Here is a 7,730-nt window from a genome sequence, read left to right as displayed (position 1 = left end):
GTTTTTCTATTCACAACAACTGGAATAAAAAAAAACCTTTGGAGTAATATAATGTATCATATAACACCTCCTTTCTCTGCATAATGGTAGGCATGACATGGCATTGCAGTTTAAGATGTGTTACAATGCCCCTGGAAATCTTTGTAAAATATGCATTTTGCTTTGTGCAGAGCTTTCACGGTGGAACATTCTTTGAGTCATTTAGTATCCGTGATGTTTTCTACTAACTTTCTCCATGGATTAGACAACAATGATAATTACACTATGTTACCCTTAGTTAGAAACTGAATTTTAATTTAAGGACCAGCTGCTACTTCCTGTTTTAAAGGCTTACTGTACAGTATTTTGAATAACAACAATGACTGAAGTTACTTTAATACCGTACAAATCCAATAGTGGGAGTATCTGTGATTGACAGTTACAAGGTGATTTTTAAAATGACTCAAACATGACTCATGGCAATGCCTTAGGGTATTTTGCCCACCTATGGTGCAGATTTATGAATAAACTAAAACACTGAAATAGTAATTTCATGGTCTGAAGGCAGACTCAGAGGTATACTGGCCTTTGAAAATCAGGTAGACTAAATATTGCAAAAATGATGCAGTTGGTGGACTTTTCATCTTGGCCCAGTGATGTTTAAATCAATTGATCTTCCTAATGAGGGCATGATTAATATGCTTGGTCATTATTGTCACATTCACAACTTTTTGTTTCTACTTAGTGGACCTGAATCAACTGCAAAGTCTTCACACGGGTTGGGTCAGTGGTAGAGCAGGCACACATGTACTTAGAGGTTTATGCCTCAACGCGGAGGTCCAGTGTTTGAATCCGACCTGTGACAATTTCCTGCGTGTTTTTCCCCTTTCTCACCTAGCTGTCCTATCAAAATAAAGGCAGAAACCCCCCCAAAAATAAGTGTTTTTCCGATTTAAAATAATATCTCAGAGAGCCCCAAAAACATTGTCAATTCGGGTGGTTATACAGTCCATTTATGGAGTGTCATTAAGCTGACAATGATCAACACCTTCATTAGCAGCGCTGAATGGCTTCCATATCTGAGGAATTTTTAGAGCATTCAGACTGCACTGCTGTCGATTAGAGATGTCTGGTCATAAAGCAAAGCCATTTCTCCAGAACTCCCCACAGACACCAGGAAAAATCAAGTGACTGTGTCTGAATCTTTTATAGGAAAGGCGGCTTCTTTTGTGCTAGAGAAAGAGATTCTGGTGGGTCAGCGTGTGGATAAATAACTGCACTCTTAAAGCGTAACTCTCGCCAAAATGCAACCTAGGGTCTTTTTGTGAATGAACCCGAGTCAAACTTTCGTTTAAAAGCATATTTAGGACGGAAGCGCCACTTGATGTACCGTATTTTCGTTTTTCGGTCAAATGGCCTTTTGAATGGGAGTAATAGAGGCACTTTTATGCTAGCCTCAAAATAGCTATTTTTAAAACACTAAGAACAACATGAAACTTTGCTCCAAGTATCACCAGGGTCTCCACACATGAACTCGAGCATTGAGAACTTTGTTTGTGTACCCAGAGTTTACTAAAAAGAGAGGTTTTGAAAAACTCACCGTAGCTCTTGTTGTTTCCGGCCGCTACCACCTCGGCAGTCAAAACGAGTCGATATCAAAACAAATAGCCACAGATTTAGTATATCCCTTGTGCACTGGTGTAGTTCATGTGTAGAGTCCCTGGTGATACAACATGAAACTTTGCTCGTAGGGACTCTACACTCTACACATGAACTACACCGGTTACTACTTGTTTTGATATCGACCTCTCTTTTTAGTAAACTCTGGGTACACAAACAAAGTTCTCAATGCTCGAGTTCATGTGTGGAGACCCTGGTGATACTTGGAGCAAAGTTTCATGTTGTGTCGAGCCTTCTTAGTGTTTTAAAAATAGCTATTTTGAGGCTAGCATAAAAGTGCCCCTATTACTCCCATTCAAAAGGCCATTTGACCGAAAAATGAAAATACGATACATCTCAAAAGTGGCTCTTCCGTCCTAAATATGCTTTTAAATGAAAGTTTGACTCGCGTACATTTACAAAAAGACCCTAGGTTGCATTTTGGCGAGAGTTATGCTTTAAGAAATGTAGTCTTTCAATTGTTCTTAGACTGTTGTCATGAACAGTGTTACTTTGGTACAAAAAAGGGTACAGAACTAAAAATGCACACCAATGCAGAGGGGTTATTAGAGTAAAATGGGGGGGGGTTAAAGGTCATTTACAGAGCACCCTCAAACACAGATCTTTCTCAGTTAAATATAGCTGCATATCAATAATGGGCTCTAATTACTTTGCGTTAAGTGCATTTTGACTGAATTACAGTGCAGTCCTAAAGTATCAGGACAGTCTATGTTTAGGTTCATCACTGTTGGTTGAGTGGTAAAGCTGCATTCATTGCTGTCTGACTAGACTACACTAGAAGAGGATCGGAGTGGGCAAGCCCCAACCATGAGGCAAGTGAGTGACCCTGCAGGGGATGAGTGGAGTGACTGCAGGGAACAGGTCAAGCTCACCAAGGTTCAAGTAAGCCCTGCTTTCTTTCTTGTGGTCAGCAACTGAAGGCATTCAGTGTGTGCTGTGCCCTGTTGAAAGCTAGTATGGCTTATTGGAAATTAAATCCCCTAGATCTAACAACAAATCATTTGACTAGTACCGCCTGTGCCATGACAGTACTGGTTAATAGAAGGATGCATTTCCCAATTGTTTTTTGTGGTGCTGAATAAAAAGCAGGAATAGGATAATTTAGCATGAAACCCTTGTACAGGTTGCAAAATTGCAGTTATTTGTAACCACATTAAAATTCTAGACTGACAAAAGTTGTGTAGGAATCTTTCCATTTCACATTTTAACTCATTTAATTAAAGCTTATTTATTGGTTTTATACAAACGGCTGAAAAGGCCTTCACCTTAATTATTGTCTTCATACCACCTGGCATTGACTTGCTGAAGCTGGCCACAAGGCTGAAACATATGTGTGCTAATATAGCAGCCAAATAAACTGGTAAAATTGGGTATTTGTCTCAGGCTTCACGTCTGTTGTTTGTGCAAGCTGCACCGTAGGGTGTTGGACAGGGAAATATTTTCCAGTTGCCCAGGCAGATGCTGAGTATGACCTGGACAGATGCTAACCTCTCACACATAAACCTAGCTGAATATGCATAACTAAACTTCTGCAATCACAATGTAGCTTTTACACTACACTGAAATGAATCATGTCCAGTTCTCAGTTACTGATATGATCCAGTTAAGATAATTATTTGATATTGTTCAACGCTGTTTAATCTAATTTATTATATTTTGCTTAAAGTGAAATTACATTACAGCAAGGTTATGAATCACCTAGGAAACACCTTGTCACATAGCTCTGACAAATGGGACTCATCCCGAGTGCATTTGTTTTCAGTTTCTGTGTGGCGGCCAGGTTAAAAAAAAATTGCCAGTGAAATTAGAACCGTGAAATTTGTCTAAAAAGGCAAAGACGCCAGATTTCAAACTCATGCTTTCTCATTCATGTATTTGATTTATCCTATTAAATCCCAGCGGAAGAAGGAAGCACAGCAAGGCAGAGGACAGGAAGATCTACAGCACATCCAGGATTCAAGGGTAATCATATTTTCTTTAGTTTTACAGTGCCAAGGAATGTTTTATCACACTATAACTTTTAACTGGTCTTTTCAGAGTGCCATCATGTCACTTTTAAAAACTATGTTGTGCCTACACTGCTTGCCACAAAAGAGGCATTTGTGTTTCTACAATAAGCCAAATATCTGTGTTGCCCCTGCAGTAGGCTGGAATTAGTTTTCTCTTTATTTTGAAATTTAAAATTCACAATTAAGGGTGGATGAATATTTTATTAATTCTGGCCAAGCAGGCAATCTATGAGTTCCCTATGAGCCGAAAAGCTGTAGTGTAGTGGGTTAATCGAGACTTTCACACTGATTTATGAGGCTCATAAGATACGTGAATATTCCCAGTCAGTGTGGTAAATGATGCTGGTGACAGTTACTACTGTTGTATAGCCAACGTTAGCTTAAGTGGGAGGCTGCTAACAGTTTAGCAGCATCAGACTGTTGTCTCCAACTAAATCTCAGCTTAAAGATCGAACAGTTGGTCATTAATAGCAGGTTGATTAATTACAGACAACACTCAGCCTAACAATAGTGATTTAATCAGATATGATATGTATTTCCACATAAGCAGTATGCGGCCACCGTGTTGGGTCACTGATCCACTGATAGGGGCGAAGACTGAGGGGACATGACGGCGATCATGCTTAGTTTATTAAGGTATCGTGAACGCTCAGGTTCAGGCAAGGTCACAAAATAAACATTAGACATGTGTATAAAACAAACATTTGTTTAACAAGAAATAAATCCACACACATTTGTCAAAATTATGATACAGACACACGTCAAATTGCATTGACTGATGAGAGTCTGTTTTCTATTCCACAAAAGGGGGTGAGTTTTAGCGAAGTACCCGTATGTGCCAGCCTAACGTATTGAAGCTGATCTTAAGAATCATGACACTAAGAAACTTTATGCTGTTTCGTTCTCCTGTAATTTGCTACCCATCTATATAATACAGGGGTGAAACCTAGCCATCGGAGGTGTGGGGGTTGTGCATAGAAAATAATAGGGTCGGCTGTTTCAACGCACCGTTCAGCAGCGGTGCGTTTTGGCCTTTACTTTCTACACTGGATGTAAATCGTCTGTTGCGGAATCGTCCAATATAATAATTTCTGGGTATCCTGGGCTGTGATTTACACTGTAGTCTTTAAAAATGTCTGGTGTAAAGAGACAACTTCTGTCCCCAATATTTGTAAAATATATAATATATATTTGACACTCATCCCTGATCATGTTCAATTCACTCCAAGGGTTCCATTCTGCTTTGGAACTACCAGCAATACAAGTCATCTTCATAATGTGACATAAAGGGGGTCATAGGTTAAAACACTAAATATATAAATAACAGTACTTCATGAGAGTGATGGTTGTAGTATTTATTTCATGCAATATAGGCTACATATATAAAATATAATATTATGATGAAAGAGGGGGTGGAGGGTGTTAGTAGGAGGAGTAGAAGCGTGAATAAGGGGAAGAGAGAAAGGGTGAGGGAGGGGAAGAGTTGAAGGATGAGAGAGGGGAAGGGCAGGGGGAAAAGGGTGTATCTGAGGCAGAGTAAGGAGAGGAAAAGGGACATGAAAGAAACCCCGGTGCTGCGCTGCTTGGGCCAGCAACCTCATCATCATCCACCTCCATCTTCCTTTTCCTCTTCCCCGACCTCTTCTCCTTCTCTTCCTTTTTCGATTGGAGTTCCTGGTCGGGTTGAGCATCAAGACATGTCCACTCATCATTTAGGGAGTCAGACTCATTCAATCTCTTGCGCTTCTTGCTCTGCTTCTCAGTGCACTCCCTACTGAGGCTGTCTTCCATGGCTTCACATTTCTTCTTCCCCTCTTCCTCACTCTCCTTTCTCTGTTTCAGTTTGTCCACAGTCTGTTGGTGCTGCTGTGTCAATTTGGTGATCTGTCTCTCCTTTTGCTTGATCACTTTCTTCAGCTTCCTAACCTCCTCCTCGAAGTCCTCTTCAGTCTCTTGAAGCTTGGACTTCAGCCTGGCCTCTTTGTGGACAAGTTGCAGCAGTTCTCCTGCCTGCCTCTGACAAGTGTCTGTCAGGGAGCTAAAGGCAGCGTTCATATACTGCTCAGTCCTGTGGTAACTTGTTCTTTGAGCTTCAGAGTGTTGTTTTTCCTCCATTAAGTTACCCCAGAGAGTTGTCGTCTTTTCTCCTTTCTCCCTCAAGTCAGAGAGGACACTGTTGGTAGCCCCCACCTGATTTTGGAGACTTGTCCAGAGGAAGTGTATTTCTTCCCTCTGCTGATTAAGCTGACATCTCAGGTCTGCGTTTTCTGCGGCCAGGTCAGCATTTTCATGCTCCTTCCTAATTAGAGCCCATCTCTGCTCCTGCTCATCTGAAAGGAAAGCCACTTCTTCTGGCCTGTATGGCCGATATCTTTGTTTGCTTTTTCTGACTCTGTTGCCCATGTTGAATGAGCACAGATATTTTCAGTAGAAGAAAAGTGATTAACTGTAGCTGATAACTGGCAGTGTATAACACTAAGACTAATGGTACTCAGTCCAAGACTTAGAATGATTGACTGTGTGGAATACAGTCTGTAGGTTATATACTCATATAAGAATTCCATTCTACAATAATGACATCATCAGAGGGGTGGAGCTTAGAACTAGTGAATTCTATTTTGTTTTTATGTATTATTATTTCAAACTTTTTTTTAACTCAAACAATTGAAAGTGCATAGTCTTATACTGCCATGCATAGCAGATAATCACATCCCAAGTCTTAAACTGTAGTGTTTAAGCCCTTTACAAGGGAATATCATTTATTCTGCAGCAAAGCATGGTTTCATCTTCCTAGGTACTTAGCCACATCCATAAAAATGGTGCCAGGTTGTTGTAAGTCAACAAACTCTTAAACTGGCATATTTAATTGATTGTTGTGAATAATGTAAAGTTACCTGCTTAGACATGAAACAGGTGTTTCACTCACTACTGAATGGTTGGGGCAACAAACACACTGCTCCCTTTTCCTTATCAGAAATTGGCAAGCACAAACCCAATGTCTGAATAAAGTAAATGGTTATTCAGTTTGATAACTTAGCTAGTATAATGTCGTGTAGAATTTCTTGGTCTATACTAAAGCAAAACCTTTTTGGACTTTGTTATTAGTACCACATTGGATTAACCACTTGATTCATATGAAGTCTTAAACAATGCAAGCAACACACAAAAATATAAAAAGTCCACCAAACAAACAGCAGAAGGCTGAGAGACACCAATACTGACTGACATTAGATCATAACCCAGTAAAAAAATCCAATAGGCTGCGTTTGTCCGCTATGATCAAGACAAAAGTAACAAGTAAGGAGCCCATTTAAATTTCAGTAACTGTAATTGTGTTAATTACTTAAGTAGTTAGTTACATTTCTAGTTACCACCAAAAGCAGTAGAATTGCAGTAGTAAGTTACTTACTAAATTACTGTGACATACTGACAGATTAGGGCTGGGCGATATGGAGAAAATCAAATATCACGATATTTTTAACCAAATACCTCAATACCGATACCACAACGATATTGTAGTGTTGACTACTGGTGCTTTCACAAAATATTTACACAATGAGATCTTTGATAAATAATCATCAATGTGGATATAATGACTAAATGGGTAAATGCAAATAGTAGAACAGTTACAACAGTCTAGTAAGTTCGGTATTTATGGAATGGACCATAAGGGAGGGTCATGTCTTTTTATTCTTTGTTGAGCGGAGGGTCACCCAATTTGTTTTAGTAGCAGGACGCAAAAAAACGAAAATTACTGTTGCACTAGTCTGGACATCTTGCCGCGCCAAAGTTGCAATAAAGGTTTCCTAAATGCCATGTATATACATTTGATGTCAGCTTACTAATTGATTGCAGGTTTTGTGTAGATTTGGACTTTTATATGTTTATTCCACTTTGTTTAAAACGGCGAAGTGGAGAGGCCTCGTTCACCTGTTTGGAGCTGGCTGGTGAATGTGACGCTCGTATCGGCCTTGCTGGATACACCGTGACCCTTTTTGTGGATCTACTGATCGTTGTGGATTACTTCTTTTTTCGTGTCATTGGATTACGGCAAAATACGGA

The sequence above is a fragment of the Sander lucioperca genome, chromosome 8 (assembly GCF_008315115.2).
Source record: "Sander lucioperca isolate FBNREF2018 chromosome 8, SLUC_FBN_1.2, whole genome shotgun sequence".
NCBI classification, from domain to species: Eukaryota; Metazoa; Chordata; class Actinopteri; order Perciformes; family Percidae; genus Sander; species Sander lucioperca.
The sequence above is the reverse complement of the archived record's forward strand: the minus strand, read 5'-3'. Positions refer to the sequence as shown.